This window comes from Rhinolophus sinicus, chromosome 15, assembly GCF_057876585.1.
Source record: "Rhinolophus sinicus isolate RSI-liver-muscle chromosome 15, RSI-T2T, whole genome shotgun sequence".
Classification (NCBI taxonomy): domain Eukaryota; kingdom Metazoa; phylum Chordata; class Mammalia; order Chiroptera; family Rhinolophidae; genus Rhinolophus; species Rhinolophus sinicus.
The window spans coordinates 8,734,668-8,756,373 of record NC_142515.1 but is presented as its reverse complement, the minus strand read 5'-3'; the positions used below and the strand labels follow the sequence as shown (position 1 = coordinate 8,756,373).

Here is a 21,706-nt window from a genome sequence, read left to right as displayed (position 1 = left end):
ATTTTATATCAATGAAATCATGCCATAGGTGGCTGTTCGTGTCTGGCTTCTTTCACTTAGCATAATGTTTTCAAGGTTTATCCAGGTTGTAGCATGCACTTAAATCTTTTTTATGGCCGAGTGATAGTCCATTGTATGGATATACCGTCTTCTGTTTATCCATTCATCTGTCGATGGGCATTTGCGTTGTTCCCATGTTTGGGCTGCATGAACAAGGATCCTATGAACATCTGTGCACCAGTTTTTGTGTCGACGCAGGCTTACATTTGTCTTGGATATATACTGGGTCATAGGGTAACCCTATGCATACCACTTTGAAGAACTGCCAGATTGTTTTCCAAAGTGGCAGCACCCTTTTACATTCCTAGCAGTGTATGAGGGTTGCAATTTCTCCACGTGCTTGCCAACACTTGTTTTGTCCATCATTTTGTTTTTATTATCGTAACCATCTTAGTGGGTGTGAAGAAGCCTCTCGTTGTGGTTTCGATTTGCATTTGCCTAGTGATTAGTGATGCTGTGCATCTTCTCATGCACTTACTGGCCACTTGTCTAACTTTGGAGTAGCTGCATGATTTGGTAAGGCATGTAAGCCAAAGCTTCAGTTTCCTTGCCTGTCAAAGGGAGGTAATTGGAAGGAGAATAAATGAAGTAATGAAGCTGGAGTCCCTGATACGTACCAAGCACTTAACAAAGGTTTACCTTTTCACACCATTGATTGGATGTTAACCTAGCTAGGTTGGAACTGTGGTTCCCAGGATTCCCTTTCCTGTATGGCTCTGGGTTAAGATTGGCCACAGGAGATACTGTGGGACATTTGGAAGGCACAGTGGTGCAGTGGCCATTTCATGCTCTGAAGGTTGGCATTGGGCCCTGGGGCAGTCACGTCCGTGGCCGCTGCTCTGCTGCCTCCCTTGGTTGGCATGGGGCAGCATATCCACCAACAGTGACATCAGCTCCCACTGGGTCCCCTCCTTCAGCTTCTCCAAGGCCTGGGCCAGGTGCCTGGGACTTCTATGGCACAGGGCAAAGCTTCTCCAGCATGTCACCCGCGTCATCAAAGTGGTGTGGAAGACAGGCTTGGGTTCCCATTCCCCTGGCGGGTCCCAACTGATCTGTGCCCTCCTCGGCTTCACATCAAGTTTTCCTTCCTCACTGCCGGTCTGGCTGAGCTAATCGACTTCAGATGCAACACCAGAGACAGCAGCTTTGCATAGAATTTCCACCAGCTTCCAGGACTGTGTAGGGCCCAGTTCATATAATAAACCTCTGGTTCCCTATCCTCAGAGTCACTCTACTTCTCTGAGTGAAACCTGTGCGATACAATCACCAAGGGCCGTCACGGTGCCCTCCACCCCCACCTTCTAGAGAAACCAGGGCCTGGGACTCATGAAATGGGCTCTTCCTAGAAAAACCAAGTGGGGTCACCTGGAGTTCATTCTGGACCAGTAACCTCAGGTGTCCCAAGGCAGCGGGAAGCAGAGGGAACCCCCACCTCCCCCTTCTGTATCAGTGTGCTATTGCTGCTGTAACAAATTACTACAGACTTCCTGGGTTAAGTCAGCACAAATTTATTATCTTACAAATTTTAGAGGTCGTAAGTCCTCTAAAAATGGGCCTCACTGGTTAAAATTATGGAGTCTTGGGGCTGCGTTTCTTCTGGAGGCACCAGGAGAGGATCTGTGTCTTGGCCCTTCCCGGCTCTGGAGGCGCCTGCAATCTTTGGCTTATGGTCTCTTCCTCCATCTTCAAAGAAGTAGCATCTTCAAATCTCTCTCTCTCTCTCTCTCTCTCTCTCTCTCTCTCTCTCTCTCAATCTCTCTCTCTCTCTCTCTCTCTCTCTCTCTCTCTCTCTCAATCTCTCTCTCTCTCTCTCTCTCTCTCTCTCTCTCTCTCTCTCTCTCTCTCACACACACACACACACACACAAAATTACCCTCTTACCTCCCTTATAAGGACATTCTAATTACACTACGCCAACCCAGTTAATTCAGGATAATCTCCCATCCTAGATCCTTAACCACATCTGCAAAGTCCCTTTTGCCAAGTGAGGTCGTATGTTCACAGGTTCTGAGTGTGAGGACTTGCATATCTTTGGGGGCCATTACTCAGCTGACCACACGCCTAAATCCACTCTCCTCACCTTCTCCACACAGCTCAGCACCCCGGGAGACTGACCCATATGACCTGTATCTACTGGCTCCCTCTTGCTTCTGGTAGGATTCAAACAAAGGGAAGCACCAGCCAAGATCAGAAGACAGAGAAGAGTGCCCGGTTCCCTCCCACGGAAGGCTGTGGATGGATGCATCCCTGTGCCAAAGGACACAGCACTGACAGCCAGTCCTGTCCACACAGTGCCAGCTACACTTGTTCCACTCCCTCTTCTGTCCCCCAGCTTAGCAATGGTCAGCCTGCCTGCCTAGCCCCAAGGTCCTGCACCATTCCTGTTGGTTTCCTTTGACTCTGTACACACCTCTTGAACAAGTTTCTGTCTGACATAAACATAACTGCTGAAACTACAAAACTTTTAGAGCATAATATAGGGGTAAGTCTTCATGATCTTGGATTTATCAGGGGATTCTTAGATATGACCAAAAAAAAGAGCACAATCAACAAAAGAAAAAAAACATATAATAGATAAATTGGATTTTTATCAAAATTAAAAATTTTTGTCCCTCAAAGAACACTAGTGAGAAAGTGAAAAGACAACCTACAGAGTGGGAAAAAATGTTTGTACATTATATATCTAAGGGTCTAATATCCAGAATATATAAAGAACTCTTACAATTTGATAATAAAAAGACAAACACCCATTAATAAATGGGCAAAGGACTCGAATAGGCATTCTCCAAAGAAGGCACAAATGGCCAACAAGCACATGGAAAGGGGCTCAACATCCTTAGTCACTAGGGAGATGCAAATCAAAACCCAGTGAGGTACCACTTCACACAGACTACAATGGCTAGCATCAAAACAAAAGGAAAACACCAAGTGTTGGCAAGGATGTGGACAGAGTGAAACTCTCACACATTGCTGGCGGAAGTGGAAAATGGTGCAGCCGTTGTGTAAAACAGTTTGACAATTCCTCAGTAAGTTAAACATAGAATTACCATAGGATCCGGTGATTCTATTCCTAGGTATGAGTGTATACCCAAAACAACCAAAAACAGGTGTTTTCAAATAAAAATTTGTACATGAATGTTCATAAGTAACATTATTCACAATAGTCAAAAGGTAGAAATAACTCAAATGTATGTCAATGGATACATGGATGAACAGAATTGGTACACCCATACAGTGGAATATTATTTGGCAAGAAGTCCTGGCACATGTTATCACATGGATGAACCTTGAAAAGTTATGCTAAGTGAAAGAAGCCAGACAGAAATGGCCATGTATTTAGTGTATGATTCCACTTATAGGAAATGTCCAGAAAGCAGATTAGTGGTCGCCAGGAGCTGGGGGAAGGTGAGAATGGGGAATGACTGCTTAATGGATACAGGGTTTCCTTTTGCGGTGATGAAAATATTCTGGAACTAGATAGTGGTGACGGTTGTACTACACTGTGAATGCACTAAATGCCAACAAATCATACACTCTAAAATGGTCTAAATGGTAAGCTTTATGGTATGTGTACAAAAATTCCTTGTAAAATGCCTTTAAATGTGCCATACGAACCCTGCCAGAACTGAGCCCCCAGACTCTGCCTATTCCAAGGTGATATCACTTCTACGCTCGATCCTAAACCTCAGCTGAGTCTATTCTTTAAGGGAGCAACTGCTGTTTACTTCTGGCAGGCTCTTTCCTGGAAAAGTATGTCCTCTTCTGGAAATGCAAATGCATCCTCTGCAAAGGGAGGTGAGTACATCTCAGCAGCCTCTGCTGACTACAGCACGGCACGGAGACTAGAGCAGGTGGTTTGAGGCACAGTTTCCAGAGCTTTCTTGAGCAACATGGGGGTAGATCTGAGGCCACCCTGGGTACTTCTGATACCTCCACTGGAGAGCTGAGGACAGTCTGTTTCATATTCTCCTTTGGGGTTGGTGGCAGGTAACTCAGTGATCCCACACTGCCCCAGACAACCTGCCCAAAGGAAAGACTATTTTGCTAGAGGTGTGGCCTGGGCAGAAGGCTAGACAGCAGCCACTGGTCCAGAGTCCAGCTTAATGGAAACCTCTCTCTCGTCTTCTAAGTTATGTGGGACTCCTTAGCCCGGCCAGCTTCCTCGACTCTCTCTCCTCCCCACAAGGACACCAGGTCCTTCCCGGCTAGTTATGCAGGTAGAGGCCCTTGCTACAGCCTGACATGACTCCCCAGGCTGTCCACCCCCCTTCCTGATTCGTATGCTCAGAATGTCCAGAAATATTCTCTCCTTCCAGGCTCAAATTTAGGCCAATGTCCCCCAGTTTGTAACACTCACCTCCTGCCCTTCATTCCATCCTGGCCCCCATTTTTCTCCCTCACTGCTGTTTCTGACCTTAGTCAGCTGCATTTCTATTTCCTTGCTCCTGGCTATGAGCGCCAAACCCTCTGTTCATTACCCACGGGTCCTCCCAACCAACTCCAATATGTGAGCTGAAAACACCTGCTTTGAGATGCCCTTACAGCAGATAATTCATGGCTACTGCAAAAGAGCCGGTGACAGGACCCACTGGGGTGGGTTTTTCGTTGTCCAGGACCGTTCAACACAATGTGACACAAAGTTCAAGGTTTCTGCCAGCCGGGCTATTTCCCGATGTGCTGGTGGGAGCGACACTTCACATGCCTAGAGAAGCCTCCAATTTATGTAGCCTTAAGATCAAACGAGGTCGGAAAGAAAATTGGCTGACCCACTGTGAATCCAAAGTGACTTCAACTAGAATAGGTAGAGAACATGGAGATCATAGAAAATGGAATTTCAGATTTAGTGTCTGATGTTCCATCTCCTAAAAATAGGCAACCTCCCAGCTCCGATCTTGGCTTTCTCTCTGCGTTGTCTCTTTTGGAACTTGGTACAGACGCTTCTGTGCTAAATTTCTACCTGACAGCTACAAATCCTCTATTTGGAGTCATAGCACACTTCAAATGCAGCGTATCTCTATTGAATTCATTCATTCACTCATTCATTCATTCATTCATTCATTCATTCATTCATTCATTCATTCACTCATTCATTCATTCATTCATTCATTCACTCACTCATTCATTCATTCATTCATTCATTCATTCACTGTGCTTCTCTCATCACCATCATCTCCAAACTTCTCTGCATCCTGAATCCCCATCGCTTCCATTTCCCACTCCCAGGGGACCACAACCTCCAGCTGCCTGCCAGCCCTGACAGATCCCCACTTCTTGGTTCTCTCTGCTCCAGTCTACCCTAGACCCAAAGTCCAAATTCTCTGAAATGCAGCGTGAAGTTACCAGTTCCTACTACAAGCCTTCAATTCACTGTCATGAAAACTCCATCGCATTCCTTTGGCATCTGCTCTTTCTTGAATATCAATTATGTGCTGGGCATTGTGTTAGGGGCTGGGATTTGAACAGTGAACAAGACTCTTGGGCTTATGATTGAATAGGGGAGGCAACCATGATGTAGTATTACAGGGTGAAAAGGGCTGTGACAGGGAGGGGAGAGCATACTCTAGGGCCACAAATAAGGACACCGACCCCAGCCTCGGTGGGTCAGGAAAGGCCCCCAGTTCTTGCAGGGTCAAGTCTAGATTTCTCAGGAATGACAAAACGTTGTCTTTACCTGAACTGAATTCTCTTTCCTGACCTCTAGACATCTCACATGTTCTATGAAGCACCCACAATGGACTCCTGCATCTTCCAAAAAGGCCAACCCCCTCCTACTCCTATTTTTTTTTTGTTGTTGTTCATTTTTCTTTCGCCCTGGATTATCCTTGCTCCTCACCTTTACATGTCGAATTACTACCGAGTCTTCAAGAGCTATAAAAACACCCCCTCCTCCCTGAAGCCGTCCCTGGTTTCTGGTTGCACACAAAACCTCTCTCTTTACTGCCCTTATCTAGTTTTACATAGTATAGTGGAGTGGTCTGTGTACGTCTTTGTGCCATTGAACTGAGGGGCCAGGCACCACATTTTGTTCATTTTTGAGGGTCCCAAAGGACCTACCTACCAAAGTGCCCTGCACTGAGGTAAAGGTGAAGATGAATTAAGAGGCCCAATAGGACTTTTTGTCCAGCTACACTGAAACACGAATGAGCCACACATGGATGGTTCTGTGTGTACTGCTTCCTTGATCTGAAACCTGTAAATGCACCTGCTCCAGCACTATTAGTCCAGGAAAGTCAAGGGAGAATCACATTTATCCATGTGTCCCAGGGGCCTCTGCCTGCACCTTGTAGGTCCGCAGTAAACCTTTCCTGACCCTGACTTCTTTCTTACTCTTTCACTTCACCGTATACAATCTCTAATATGCCCACCTTACGACTGAACTAAAGCTCATGCAAATATAATCACATCTTTCTCTCTCCCACATTTGGTGAAAGAGAACTTGCTTTTATTGTGGGCTCGCTGCTCTCTGCCATCCTTTTAAATCCATCCTTCTCTGCTTCTCAACCCGCTGGCAAACCTTCCTGTCCTAACCCAGTTCTGTTTGAACTGGCCATCAGCCCAGTCCATATGACCTTCCTTCCCGTCTCTCCTCTTGCACTTGGGCCCCTCACCTTGGCTTTGCTTTGGCGAAAGTTGAAAAGGCTGGTTTCCTCCATCCCCTAATCATATTCCGTTATCTGGATCAGCATTTTTATTTTGCATTGTTAAGACGTTCTGCCTTGAATTCTGCCTTCATGGGGGAGGGGAGAGAGTTGGCACAAGGATTGTTGACGATGGCTACGTTTTATGATGTGTGATGGTCGTGGGTTAGACATGCAGTTTGTCAAGCTGGGGGCTGAGGCTGGGGAGGGGGAGCAGGACACGAAATGCCATAAAGTCACAGTGCAAAATATTTTTCAAGGAGACATCAAAGCCTTTTTCCATAGTGTCTTGCCTTGACCCCATTTCACACTGGCAAAACACAAACTCAAATTAAAATAAAAATACCAGGCTGGCTCCATTTAGCCAGTTGGGCTGCTGGGCTAAGTGACCGGTTTTATTAAAGTCACCAAACACAAACATTCCAAGATTTATTTTCCTTGCTTATAATTTTTGTGCCTTTCCACTGGTGGGCTGTTTATTCCTAATAATTTGGTAGGAGAAAACATTCGCTCATACCAGTGGAGGTCTTATATGCCAAGCTGCAAACCAGAGCGCATTTTATTGCAGAATAAAACCCCTGGAAAACAGGCTCTAGGGGGGCCCCGCTGACGGCAAGTTTACAAGCATAGCACAATTGACGCCATTATAATTAGTTCCCCCCAAAAGTCTTATTTTTTAGGGCAGAGATCTGAATCTTTCTCTTTGCACATGAATATCTCCGGACTAGAGCAAAAACATTATGGAGGGTGAGTCATAGACCAGCTTTGGGCTTTAAAGACTAACGCAGATCCTATAAATCTAACCCACATTCTTTTACTGGGAATGACTGACTTTTATGAAAACCGAGGATTGTAAATCAGAAACCTAAATAGCTTGCTTTGCAGCAGATAAACACAGATTTATGTAGTGGCTGAGCCCTAACTTAACCCTTTCATGGCGCCACAGAGGACAGGGAGGGGGTACATGTGCTGTGGGGGGGGGGGAGTGCTTATATCAGCACTGGTGTTTCTTCCTCAAAGCTGGAGTGTGGACAGGACATGTGCCACATGTCTATCTCCAGCAGACAGAGGTGGGTGACAGAAGGAGTGTGTCTTTCTATGGCCAGGCATGCTCGCTACTAATCCATCTCTGCTGGGCGCACATCGAGCCACCAGGAGTTGGCCCCTGGTTATTCCAAAGGACAGTCCCCAACTTGCTGTGCACACAGACAAGAGCTAACCTAGGAGGGGTTTTATTGTGGGTGCTTGGATGTGAGCCTGTTCCCCGCCTGGACTTCTAATATTATAGGTGTGACCTCTGGCAGGGCACCAAATCTCCCTGGACCTCAACCTTCTCATCTGCAAAATGGTGCATCTGGCACGTGTTACGGATTAAATAGGACAATTACATAAGGTGCTTAAAACAAATGCCGGCTGGTGATAAGCACTCAATACCTGTTACCCAGTGGCGTTACTATTATTAGCAGAATCATTGATCATGTGGACCAGGCTTCTCAAACTGTGACGTGCACACCGGTCACTTGGGAAACTAATTACAGCACAAATTCTGAGCCCCTGCGCCTGAGATTCCCCATTTCTAACAAGCTCCTAGGTGATGCTGATGCTGAGTCCCTGGGCCCTCCCCTCCCCCTCTCTGAATATTGTAGGTGCAGAACTCGGAATTTACCAACAGTGCCTATATCCTTTCTCATTCAATTCTCATTACAACACTTGGCCAAGGGGACATATCAAGCTTTCCTCTTGTGGTTGGTATTATTATCGCCATCAACACGATCCTGGGCAAAGAGACAGGTCTCCAAACCTTTTCCCGCCCAGAACCCACGGCGGCGTCTGGCGGGTCGCGGTGGCTGCCTGGTTACGGTGTCTGCCTCAGCCGGCCCGGCCCGTCCCGCAGCTGCAGCGCGCTTGTCTGCGCGGGGCTGCCCCCATCGCCGCCGCGCAGCCCCCTCGGCCTCGCGCTTCTGTGTTTAGGCAGGGCACGCCCGATGTTCAGACTCGAACTTTAAAAGGAAACAGGACCCATGGATCCCAGGAGGGAGGAAAGGGGCATCTATCATTTTTATGTGGCATTTCAAAGGAGGAGGCTCCTAGGCGGCCCGGAGACAAAGGCCGGCAGCGGGTTAATGGGGAACCTCGGGTTTAATCATTAACGCATAATACTAAAGCTGCTGGAAGAGGCCCGGGAGCTCTGGCTCAGCCTTTGGGGGTGGGGGGTGGGGGATCTCTGGGAGTCGGAAGGTCTCAGGGCTCCCATGGGCGTCCGTGGCGTTGGGGTCCTGGGCCCATCCTGGCAAGATGGGGCTTTCTGCGGAAGCTGAGAGTGGGCAGATGCGTCCTTTAGGTTCCAAGCGCCTGAGAATCTAGGGAGGATGGGGGGCCCCTAGGTGGCACCGAACTGGGGAACTGGAACCTTTCCACCCACTCACCCTGCCCCAGTCAGATGGAAGCATTATTAGCTCACTTTCTAAGCCAGACCTGAGACCCAGGTAAGCAGGCCAAAGCCACACAGCTGGCCCCCGGGCAGTCCTGTGCACAGGGCAGGGCCCCAAACGCAGCATCTCCAGGGACCTGGCCCCCACGCCCAGGCTCTTCCCAACCCCCACCCTGCCCCTCCTAGCACTGGGGCATTCAGCTCTGACATCTGCTGGTCCCACCCCCATGCTTCCCACACCAGTCCACCTGCCTCTCTGTGCGCAGGCACTTAGCGTCTCCCTAACCCTCCACCCTTATCTCATTTTAATCATTTACCTGGAGCTAGAATGAGTGGCCTCCTTCAGTGTTTTCCCAAGTGCTTGGACAAAGCCTTGAAATCACACAGTGAGAAAGTCATTTCCTTCCCAATTCTCCTCCAAACCCTCTGATGGGGGTGGGGCAGGGCTTTGACCCCTGAGCACCTGTTATACGGGTGTCTTAACAAGGGGGAGCAGACCTTTGGCTCAGAGACCTGAGCCCACCATGGTTTCTCCCTAGAGTTTAATAAGAACCATCCTGTATTCACTGGGTTTCTACTTAGTTTTAACTTTTTTTTTTTTTTTTTTTTTAAATATTGAAGTTTAGCACCAGGAGGGCTGTTAAACTGGGTGAATCAGTACAAACTGAACAACCTGTGAAACCAGCAGTCAATCAAGAAACAGAATGTGTTAATTCTCAATTCAGAAAACAGAATTTTCTGGGCTCCCAGCCCCCTCCCCATCCCTTCCCAGTCACTATCCCTCCTCCCCAAGGGGTGACCACTCTCCTGACTTAGAACAGCATAGGTTAGATGTGCCAGTTTTCACATCAGTCACATAAATGGACTCACCCAGGTCCAATCCTTTGCTCGGCATCGTTTGTGAAATTCATCCACGTTACTCTGTGTAGCTGGAGACTGTTCGTTCTCATTGCTGAAGAGTATCCACTGTATTTATTTTTATAGTGACTCTCCATGTATAATACACAGACACTGGTTTTCCATTGACCTCTGTTGATACTTTTGAGAATTATTAAAGAATAAAATAATAGACTTAATGTAAAAATTAAATAACAGCACCAGTAGAACTCAGATGTGGGAAAAATAGCGAAGATGATACATAAAGAGTGAAGAGGTGGCATTTCAGGCTTACTAATTTAGGGTGATGGAATTTCTGAACCTGTGCCGGTGTCCAGGTTGGGACAGGCTGGAAGCTTAACAAACCTGCCAATGCACTCGATTTTCAGCTATTTTGCAGGCCAGGCTCCGTGGTGGCATTTCCCACTCAGAGCTTCCTAGCACATCTTAGAAGGGCACAGGAGCCCATGGACCATGCATGTGTAGGCTCTGGGACCTGCACCATAGCTCCTCTGTAGCAGAAAGGGCCGAGCTGGCCCCCCAGCACACCTCGCTGACCTTTCCCACATCCCTGTGGGAAAATTCCCCAGGAAAAGATAAGATCAGGGTAAGTTAGGGCCTTGTAGGGGCTCTGTCCCCATCTTGGAGTTTCTGCAAGTCCTGCCCAGTCTTCCTGCTGAGGAGGTGACCCCCACTCCCTCCCCTGGAAATAGCACCCGGCCAGGATCCCCAGGGGGCTGGAAGCAACGGCTGTCCAGGAGAAACCTGAGCCCTGGCCTTGGGCTCAATTAGGTATAGATTTCCACCTTTCTCTCTCAAGGGAGGAAAAGTCATTCATAAACCCTAAGCAGGAGGTGATACTGACTTGTTTACCTTCAGATAGTGCTTTGGGAGTCCTGTTGACTCATTAATCTTGGAGATCTGATCACCCAGCAGTTGATGGCTCACACTTAGGAGGCTGAGAAGAAAGGCCTCTGTTCTCTCCTGACAAACCCAAACTGGAATCCCAGCTCCCCTGTCCCTTCTGCTGCGTGACCTTTTGTGAGTCCCTTAACCCCTCTCAACCTTAATTTCCTGGTCTGTAATGGGGAGGTAGTAATATTTTCCTCGCAGGGCAGTGGTGAGAATTACATGGGCCAGGGCCAGCCAAGCATTTAGCATTGAAGCTCAGTAAGTGGTGTTGGTCTCCATCAGGAAGAAAAGAGGAAGGGGGGTGGGGGTGGGGAAATGTCTAACTTTGAAGCCAGTGGCTTGATTTTTTTTTTTATTGCAGTATAATTGACATACGACATTATATTAGTTTCAGGTGTACAACATAATGATTCGATATGTGTATATATTGTGAAATGATCACAATAAATCTAGTTAATGTCCATCACCATACATAGAGAATTTTCTTGCCACAGTTTCTCCTCAGGAGAACACCGCTTGGAACACCCCAGGCAGCAGTCCCATCCCCGCCATTTTCCATGTCTGTCCCAGGACCCCCGGGGGGGCTGTCATGTCCGAATTGACTACGAGAGAGGGGCTGAAAGGGAGAGGCTAGGTTTATAGTTAGGATTGCCAAGTTGCCAATCCTGAGGACAGTCATTGCACCTCTATTTTGTTTCCTTATCTATAAAACGAGGCAATTTTATTCAGTGCCCTGCCTCATAGGTTTATAGAAAATCAAAAAGAGAATGCACAGGAAAGGGCTTGGCAAACTGACAACAAGCCCTGCACAGAGGAAGGGGCAGGTGTCAACCTGACATTCCAGGAGCTTACAACTGGCCTTGCAGGTTCAGTTTTGGTTTTTTAACTGCAGCCTCGTTTTTATTTGCTTAAATAATTTTACATACAGTTAAATCCACTCTTTTTGGTGTACATTTCTACGTGTACAATTGTGTAGCCACCACCACAATGAAGACACAGAAGAGTTGCACCAAAATATTTCCTCATCCTTCTTTGTAGCCCACCCTTCTCCCCATTCCCAACCCCTGGCAACCACTGAGCCATGTCCCTTGCCTCTCATTTTGCTTCTGCCTCACTGTTATGTAAATGGAATCATATAGTACGATAATGTGTTATACAAATGGAATATAACGGATGCCGTATAAGTGGAATCACATAGTGTACGGAGCGTTTGAGACTGGCTTCTTGCACTTAGCATTATGCATTTGAGATTCATCCAAGTTGTTGTGTATCAACAGTCCATTCCCTTTTATTGTCAAGGAGTGGTCTATTGCACGGACATGGCGCAGTTTGAGTCTGTTGCATGGACATACCACAGTTTGTTACACAGGAGTTTCACCATGTGAAGGACACTGGGGTTAGTTCCAGTTTGGGGTGATAATGAATCAACCTGCTCTAATTTATGTTCAGGGCTTTGTGAAAACACGTTTCATTTAATTTGGTTAAACATCTTGGAATAGAATTGATGTGTCACACGGGAGTATTTAACTTTGTAAGGAACTGCCAAACTGTTTGCCAAAATGGCTGCACCGTTGTGCCTCCTCCCAGGGACGCATGACAATTCCAGTTGCTCCACATCCTTCTCAACACTTAGTGTTGTCCACATCTTTCCTTCATTTTTCCTTCTTAGCTATTTTACTAGGTGTGCATGGTCTCGTAGTTTACGGTTAGGGTGGTGTAGTAGTTTTCTAGGGCTGCCATAACAAAATACCACCGGTTGAGGGGCTTCAACAACAGATGTGTTTTCTCACAGGTCTGGAGGCTGGAAATCTGAGATCAAGGTGTCCAGAGGTTTGGTTTCTCCTGAGGTCTCTCTCCTTGGCATGTAGATGGCTACCTTCTCCCTGTGTCTTCACATGAGTTTCCCTCTGACCGCATATTTCTGGCGTCTCTCCATGTGTCCAAACGTCCTCTTTTTATAAGAACATCTGTCATTGGATTAGGGCCCACCTTAAATTAAATAGCTCATTTTAACATAATCATTTCTTTTGAGACCTTATCTTGAAATATCCTTACATTCTAAAGTATTGAGGGTTAGGACTTCAACAAATGATTTTGAGAAGGACATAATTCAGCCCATACAGGCAATGTAGACACATCTTAGCCCAAGCACACAGGATGGGAACATAAGTGATCAAATGGCCTTTATGTGGGGAAGGTAGAGACAATTGCTTAAGTGCATATGGCACAGGGTGGGATCCATCATCATGGGACAAAATGCCAGATGCATCCTTCCACTGGACGTATGGGGAAAGCACAGGCTATAGACTCAGACCCCAGCTCTGAACCCAACTCTGCTGTTTCCTGGCCATACCACCTTGAGTGGGTTGCCTCTGGGCTCAGCCATACTGTCAGTCAATTGTACCAGAGGGAAATTATGACTGTCAGCCTGGTGGTGAGGAGTTTAGAGGATAATTCATGTGTAACAGTTATTTTATTTTTTCGAATTCATTTTTGCTTCTCTTTAGCTGAGCTGCAGGGAAACGTTTGGCATTTTCCCTACCCCCTGGGTTTTGTGTTAAGGTCCAAGTGCTTAATAAATGTCAGCAGTTGGATTTAAAGAGTTTTGGTGAAATTGGCTACTAGAGACTCAAATGTGCTTGTAGATTTGTACATGATTAGAAAACTGTCACGTGCCGTAGAAAGTTAGCCACTGGGATTATTTGCCAAAGGTCTCAGAGGTTTCCACCTCCTGCCTCTTTCCATGGGCTACCCAAGTTCACCCTCTCCGACTGCATTTGAAAGGAATGTGTCTGTTCGGTAAAGAATGAGACCCATCCTTTCCCCGAAGAAGTCAGCATGGATCAGGGGAGACAAGATGGCGGAACAATAAGGGAACGACAAGGAAGAACAGGGTCTTCTCACCCCTGGAAAAGCCAAGTCAGGCGGTGAGCAGCCTTGGAGGAGAGCAATTTAGGCCTTATTCCCAAGAAGGCAGACTTGACAGAAGAGGTGCTGCTTGAGCGGAAGTGGGGGGAGAAAGAAGAGGGTAAGAGAGTCCTTTGTCATTATATTAGCCTTCTATTGCCGTCGTTATTAATGAGCACAAATGTGGTGGCTTAACACTAACTTATTGTCTTACGTCTCTGTGTTTAGAAGTCCAACACACTCTAACACTGGGCTAACATCAAGGTGTCCCAGGTCTGCTCTAGGGAGGAATCCATTTCCTTGTTTTTTTTTCCAGCTTCTAGAAGTCACCCCTATTCCATGGCCATGGCCCCTTCATCTTAAAGCCAGCCTCTCTCTGCCCTGTCTACTTCTCAGGGTTCTCCGGTTTTAAGGACTCACATGATTAGATTGGGCCCCCCTGGATAATCCAGGCTAATCTCCCCATCTCAGGGTCCTTAGTTTAGTCACATCAGCAAAGTCCTTCTTGCCACCATGGAAGGTGACATATTCACAGGTTTCAGATCGTAGGACGTGAACACCTTTGGGGCCATTATTTTGCCTGCCTCATCCATGTAGCCATGAGCTCTGAATCCAGGTGGGAACTCCTCCCCTGGTGTGGCTGATGCGCCCAGACTGGGCCCTTTGTCTTCACTCAGTATTAGACTTGGCATTTCCTGAAGGGTCCCTTTTCTCCAGGATTCAACCCAAGTCCTCCCTGCTGCACCCATCTCTCCAGCTTCTCCTTCTCCTAAGTAACTCCTTTCTGCTGGGCTCCTGCTGTCTTCCAGACCTGCCTGTCTCTGCCCACATTTCCTGTGCCCCAGATTGGCAGCTGGCTATAACCCGCTGCCCTGGAGAGTAGCCTTCAGATGCCTGGAATGCAGAAAGGATGTCATTCGTCCAGCTCTGGGGATAGCCACGAGGGGACTATTGTCCTTCACTCAGGGACCTGCCACTGCAGAAAGGAGGCCTGTGGCTGCCACCTCCCAGGCTTGGAGGACTCAGCATCAGCTCCAGAATTCTCCAGCATGTGAAGAGTTCATAACTAAGGAGACTGTTTCATCAGAATGAGACCAGAACTTCTGTCTGTTCTCCAAGCAAGCCACATCCGAGGGTGTTTTAGTTTTCAAAGCCTCAGGAGCAAGAAATGCGGAATTAAAGCCAACAGATCAGCGCTGAGCATACTATCAGACTGTGTTTGTGCACTGACTATATACAAACATTCCCTTGCCTTGCACACCCAGGCCTGCCACGACTGTATTCAGAGCCCTTGCAGTCAGCTCCGCCCAAAGTGGCAAAATAAACACGCACAGAGATTCTGCAGGAAAGAGCTGCCTGGGGCATTTGGGCCCAGATTTTATTTGAAGAAATGTGCAAGAGGCCATGGCACTTTCCCCAAAGTTCTTGCAACCACAGCATTCATGGCTGTGAGGACCAAATGCGGACAAGCCACCCCTCTAGGGCCACCTGCCACTTTGCTCCTGTAGGGACCTTCAGCTCCAAGCAAACCAGGCACTATCACCACCTGGCCTTCTTCCTCTCTGGCTCTGCTAGCCCCCACCCCTCCATGCAGCTCAACAAACTTCCTCCAGGCTGGGCAATGGGAACCCAGAGCTGAGTAGGATGTGGTGAGAGCCCTCCTCACAATCCAGGGGAGGAGGCAGGGCCATATACAGACCAATACAGCACAATGTCCTAAACTTCAAGATGGCTGGGCACAGGCCCTGTGAGAGAGCTGTGCCCAACCCAGCCTGGAGAGACAGGCAATCAGGGGAGGCTTCCTGAAGGAGGAGAGTTCAGAGCAGAACGGGAGGTTGGTCAAGCGGAGGGAGCTGAGGACACTGTAGGTGGAGGGGATAGATAGAGAGGATGGTCTCCTCTGCCTCAAGGAGACCATTGTCACCTGGATCTTATCCTCCAGCCCAACCCAAATCACACTTACTTCCCACTGTTCTGCTCAGCAATGTGTTCATCTGGCACAAAGATTGTGTATGTGTATTTGTGTGTGTGTGTGTGTGTGTGTGTGTATCAAAGAGAGAGACAGAGACAGAGACAGAGAGAGACAGAGACAGAGAGAGACAGAGAAATGGATCTGTAGTTCTCCTCTACCCTCTGTGCCACCCCCAGAATGGCTCTCCATGAAAGCTGGTTGAGCAAACATAGATAGCTGCATCAGCAGCACGGCCCTCAAAGCCTCACGCTTCTCTCAAACCTGGGTCCCATCCCCCCCATCAACGCCCAGGCTGTGCTTCTTCAGCTATAAGTGTAGGTAATCATGGCCTCTGCCCCGAGAGTTCTCAGGGCGACTGTGTCAAGTGAGGGATAAATGCAAAGCATTTAGCAAATACCTGGCACCCAGAAGGTACTAAATAAATGGTAGCTATTATTATTCTTGGTGGCATTCTAGAATTCCTAAGGCTGCTGTGCCAAGGTGCCGGCTGGCATTCTGGAGGCCCCAGGGCACAATGAGAAAAGCTCCTGTTTGAAGGTCAGGCCCTGGGGGTCTCCTGCTCAGCTGTGCCACCTCACACTGGTGCCCAGGAGGACCCAGGTCTTCTGTGAAGTCACCACCCAGCCCCATCGCTCGAGGAACTTTCCCAGGATAGTGATCTAGCTCAGGGCAGCCCTCCTCCCCCTGCACCCAACACAGCTCCCAGACCCCCATCGGCTCCCTGCTCAGAAGACACACACACTGGGCTCAGGGAGGTTGGCTGTGGGCCCAGGGAGCCGCCTCCTCACTGGCCAGGAGCCTCCCTGCCTCCCCCACACACCCACCTCCAGCGTGGCAGCAGGCACCTTGGGTCACATGTACACCTGCGTTTCCCGCCCGGCCCCTCCCCTGGCAGGCGGGCAGCCATGCTCCGTGGGGAGTTCTCGGGCACCTCCCACTGTGCTGCTGCGCATCTGCATGAAACCTGCCCAGCTGAGGAGCTGCCCAGTCCTGCAGGAGAGGCTGCAGCAGGCGGTACCCAGGCAGGCAGTGTGGTGTGGTGGTTGGGCACACGTGCCTAGGTTCACATCCCAGCATTACCCTTCCAGGCCGAGACCTCAACACAGCCTCTCAGAGCCTCTGTTTCCCATCTGTAAAACTGGGGACATAATAGCACTCACCTCCATTCCCCTTCCCCCCACCCTGAGGTGGTGATTGTGAGAGTTGCAGGGTGTTTGCTCTCAGCCCAGAGTCTAGCCTATGTCAGGGAGCAATACATGTTTTCTTAAAAAGAACAATGGAATTAGACCACAGCCACCATTCAAGTGCCAGGAGCAAAGTGTTCAAGATGGACATCTGAATCAGGACACGTGGCTGTCCTTGCAGCTTGGCTTGGGGACCCCAGAAGATGGGAGAAGTGAAACAGTCCAGAAGAGAAGCAAGCTAGGACTGTGGGAGGAAGGAAGGGTGCAAATATGGGGTGCAAGCCCCAAAGGATCCAGGAGGGGAAGGGGGTACCATTCCCAGGCCAGCGCTGGAGAGGACCATGCACTTGGCATGGAGAAAGGGCCTGGCTGGGGTCTCCCTCGGGTCAGGGGATCCCTGATAGTCAGCCTGGCAACAGTACAGAGCAGGGGGGTGCTGGGGGACAGAAGACTTCTTATCTGAACAACAAGGTCATGGGCTAAACTGGCCCATGGCAAGCTTAGGAACGACTGGCCAGAAGCCATATTCATATTGGAAGCACTGTGGGCTTGAGCTGCAATGCAGTTCAAATTTCTAAGGACCTACTGTGTTGCTGCATTTGGTATCACCGGAGAGATGGGGCAAAAGTAGGCCCCGTGTTTGTCACCTAGGCAGGAAGATGAGGGCACAAGTGCTTAAATCCTGCGACAAAGATGGGTGCTTGGGGACAGTGCTGGCCTCACCTCTGAGCTCCAGCGGGTGTGGGAGCTCTCCCTCCAACCGCAGCCCAGGAAACAATGCTGAGAGGAGCACCTGGGCTGTGGGCTGGGAGTCAAGCAGTGTAGCCACAGGTGTGGTCAGAACCATGAGGGGGGCTGTTCTTTTTCTCTCTCCTGTGATTTCTGTGGGAAGGGACCCTGGCCATCTGGACTTGACCTGAAAGGCCAGGGAAGAACAAGGTAGCTTCAGCATGAAGGAGGTGAAAAGAAGCCCCAGTCCTCAGGGCCACACGGGGTCTTAGGCTGAACCCCTTAGGGCACCTACCCAACCATCCTGAATCCAAGATTGTGGGGGAATGGGAGCCCCCAATGGCCAGGGCTTCACGGGTCCTACACCCAGAGCCTTGTCAATTAGCTTCTACCACACAGTTTTGAGTGAAATAAGGTGTTTTGGTGGCAAAGGGGGCAGAGATAAAGTACAGGCGGTTGGGAAGCTTCAAGGATGAGAGGGTTTGCCTTCTCGTGGTTTGGGTCACTGCCAAAAAGCCACCTCCTCAGAGAAGCCTTCCTGACAGCCCAGTTTTCTATATCACTGAACACTGTCTGTTTCTTCCAAGGCACTATTAACCATTTGTAATTACGCATTTATTTGATCATTTGTTTTCTAGAACAGAAGCTCCATGAAGGCAGGGGCCTGGCATACTTTTTCTCTGTTGTAACCTAAACAAACCACTAGAGGGCATAGCGGACACCAGGCTTAATGAAAGGTCTGGGTCTGCAGCAAAAAAAACCCCAAATATGACATCAGCAGACCGAGGTTGGGGAGGAGAAGAGATGCATGGACAGAGTCAGGTTCTGTAAAGTTGAACTTGGCAACAGAGCAGGATAGGGTTTGGAGCCAGGGAGACAAGCTCTTAGGCTAGCTGTGCTTTTGAACAAGAGTGTTCTTGGAGCGCAGAGCAGGGCCAATCAATGAGATGAAACCAGAGAATCTTCTAGACCACAGATTCCAACATGGAAGCATATGCTTGTGTGTGGGGGGAAGGTGGGGAGATGGTGGTGATGGTGGTGAGGGATTAGTTGATGGAGAGGGGGCTGCTGGTTCCTAGCCATGGGCTGGGTAGAGCCATTCCCCAGGAGGTGGGGGAAGCAGGTGGGCAAACACACAGAGGACCACAGTCAGGATAAGGAACAGCAGGTGCTTTAAGGTACCACAATTTTAAAAAGAATCAGAGATGCACATTTGCACCACTGAGTTTCACTTGGAGACTCTGGGGTGGCAACTTGCTTCCAGATTTGTGGGCGTCACTCAGGCCTATCTGAAATCAGAAAGCAGAAGGGTGAGAGGAGAGGAGAGCCAATGCCTTCTTGCTTTTGGTAGGGGCGGGGGGAGGTGAGGGCATTTAATTTCCCCTCAGTGGTTTTGTTTGCTGCCAGCAGCGCAGACATCACCCTGCTACTGTGACAGCGCTGCAGCAAGTTCCTGCAAGGTGCACCAAAAGCTGAAAACTGTTTAGTTGAAGTTTCTACTAGAACCTCCAAGAAAGCCCATAAGAGTGGGAAGCACGCCTGTCCCCCCTGTGCTGTGTGTCCCCCCACAATGGCCCAGCCCTGACCCCAAGGTCCCAAGAGTGACAATGATCCAGGGAAAGGAGCCGAAGGGGAAGTGAGGGTGAACACAGGGAACAGCCAGGGGTGTCCGTTGCCCACAGAGCCACTGAACCCACTCAGGCTGCCCCGTCCCAGATTTTTAATGCGACTCCCCCAGGGAGCAGCAGCCCGTCCTCTGAGCCTGGAATCACATACCACAGCTTAGACTACTGGGCAGTTCCCATCCTCAGGGCTTCACGACCTTTTTGTAGCTGGAAATGACTAAAGCCTCAGCTTGTTGCAAGTGAAATGCCAAGGAGTTGGGTCATAAGTCCCCCTTGCCCTTCACTGGCCACTGGCACTTCCCCCCCTGCTCGAACATCTTGGGCTTGCCTGCTGGCCACCAGGGCTAGGCCTCCCACCACCCTCCCATTCCCTGGAAAATGTAAACCTTCTGTGTTTCGCACAGGCCAGTCAAAGCGTAACAGGCAAACAAAAAAAGCATCTCTGTGGGTGGCTTCAGGACTGTGTGGCTGCCAGAGCTTGAGTTACCTGGACTGTGGACTGGTGCTGGGTGGCGCAGGCTGCTGTCTAGGCTCCGATTCTGGAACAATGGGTGGAGAGCAAGGACCATTCAGTGAGCACCTCCTCTGTCTGTCCACATGCAGGCTTTTCACATGTTGTCTAGTTCATCGATTCCTCACCACAGTCCTGAGGGGTGCACTTCATTATCCCCACTTTACAGATGAGCAAACAGAGGCACATGACTTTCTCGACTCCACTCTCCATCCCAGGGCCAGAGCCAGGATTTGAATGCGAGTTTGACCCAAGGGCCTCTTCTCTTTGCCAAGCATTTGAGTGGCCCCACGGGAAGTTCTCCATCAATGGTAGCAGCTATTAATATCACCAAGGCACATAATCTAATAAGGGGACAAAAATCTTTTAAACCAGGAATGACCTGGACAATTTCAGATGCCCATCCTGACCCTCCCATGTGACTCTTGGAGCATGCTGCCACCTCCAGGGGTGGGCGTGGAGTTGCACCTTCAGGCTGGGGGTGGGGGGGCTCCCCCTGCTTCTGCCTGGTCAGGACATCTGCATCCCTGTCTTACCTCCACACATTTAGGCCAACATCATTTCACATCTCTGCTCCCTCCCCTCCAGGCTCCTTGCTAAGCAGGCATTTGTGGACCTTCTTTCAATTCTGGTTTCTCTACAAGCTGAGTCTAGATCTTTGGCATGAATTGCTGCTGCCAAGAGGCTTCTCAGAGACGGGGAGAATCACGTGCAGGTGTTCTCGCCTCAGGAACGTGTTTGCAATGCCATCTGCTGAGCCCCCAGAGGTTCTGATTCTATAAAACTACATCAGAGCCCAGGAATTTGAGTCGTAACAGGCTCCCCAGGTGACTGACGCTGGTGGTCTGGGCACTGCACTGCAAGAAGCCCTGAATGACACCGGTACACACATTCCAAATGGTTTAATGCTGGAGATGAGAAGGTGCTTTGCAAAAGGAGGTGGAACAAACCACTTAGAGATGGGCGGGGGTGGTGGTGGTGTGTGCTTAGAACTAATACATATGACGCTGCAACTAGGAGCTGCTTGTTTTAGACATTTCATCATTTTTAGATCTCCCAACAGCCCTGCAAGATAAACTTGATTAGCCCTCTTCACAAAGGAGGGAAACTGAGGCTCAGGGAGGTTAAGAAACATACCCAAGATTTCACAGGCTGTCAGGAAAGACCCAGAATTTGAAGCTGTCTCTGGCGGATTCTGGAAGACTTCTTCACAAATATTACTCTGCCAAAGACTGAGCAGGTCCCAGGTGCCAGACACCTTTATGCAGTGCCAGGCATGAAGTTAGTGTTAAAAGCATACTTGTTAAATGAGCAAAGAATGAATGAATGAGCAAATGAGAGAACAAAATTGCTTCGAGATTAAGGAACCCAGCCCGAGAGGTTCCCTCTATGACCTCATGCTAAACTTCCCCTGCCATAGTTTCTTTAATCTGAAAGGTGACCCCAGCTAAGTTTGCCCAGTTGATAAGGCCATGCAACTCACCTACACCGTTTATCTGCAACCTGAATCCAAACAGGAAGCCAAGGCTGAGATAAGGCCCAGGAAAGCAATTCCTGGAATCGTTACCAGACTGGAACTAGCCGTTTAATTTGGTGTCTTAAATATCTAGTGAGCTCCACCTAAGTACCAAGCTCTGTACTAGGCCCTGAGGACAAAGCAGGAAACCAGACAGTCCTGCCCTTGTAGAGCTTGCAATCTACTGGGAATCTCAAGGTTAAAGATACTGCAAGTGGGATGAGTATATGGAAAGGGAGAAGCCTGAAGCCAGAGGTCACAGCAAACCTCCCTGGGTCAGTGGCCTTTCAGCTGTGACCTTAGAGGTGAAAAGGAGGGAGCCAGGAGTTAGTGACGGGAAGGATG

At 48.9% G+C, this 21,706-nt stretch overlaps 1 long non-coding RNA gene across 1 annotated transcript; it reads right to left on the bottom strand.

Moving 5' to 3' along the window:
• Positions 1 to 1,910: 1,910 nt before the first annotated feature.
• Positions 1,911 to 20,745, bottom strand: LOC141572884 (uncharacterized). The gene is made up of 3 exons (XR_016018857.1): positions 20,382 to 20,745; positions 19,822 to 20,189; positions 1,911 to 12,906 (listed from the first exon to the last, which is right to left on the bottom strand). It is a non-coding gene; the product is annotated as an uncharacterized LOC141572884 (long non-coding RNA).
• Positions 20,746 to 21,706: the final 961 nt, after the last annotated feature.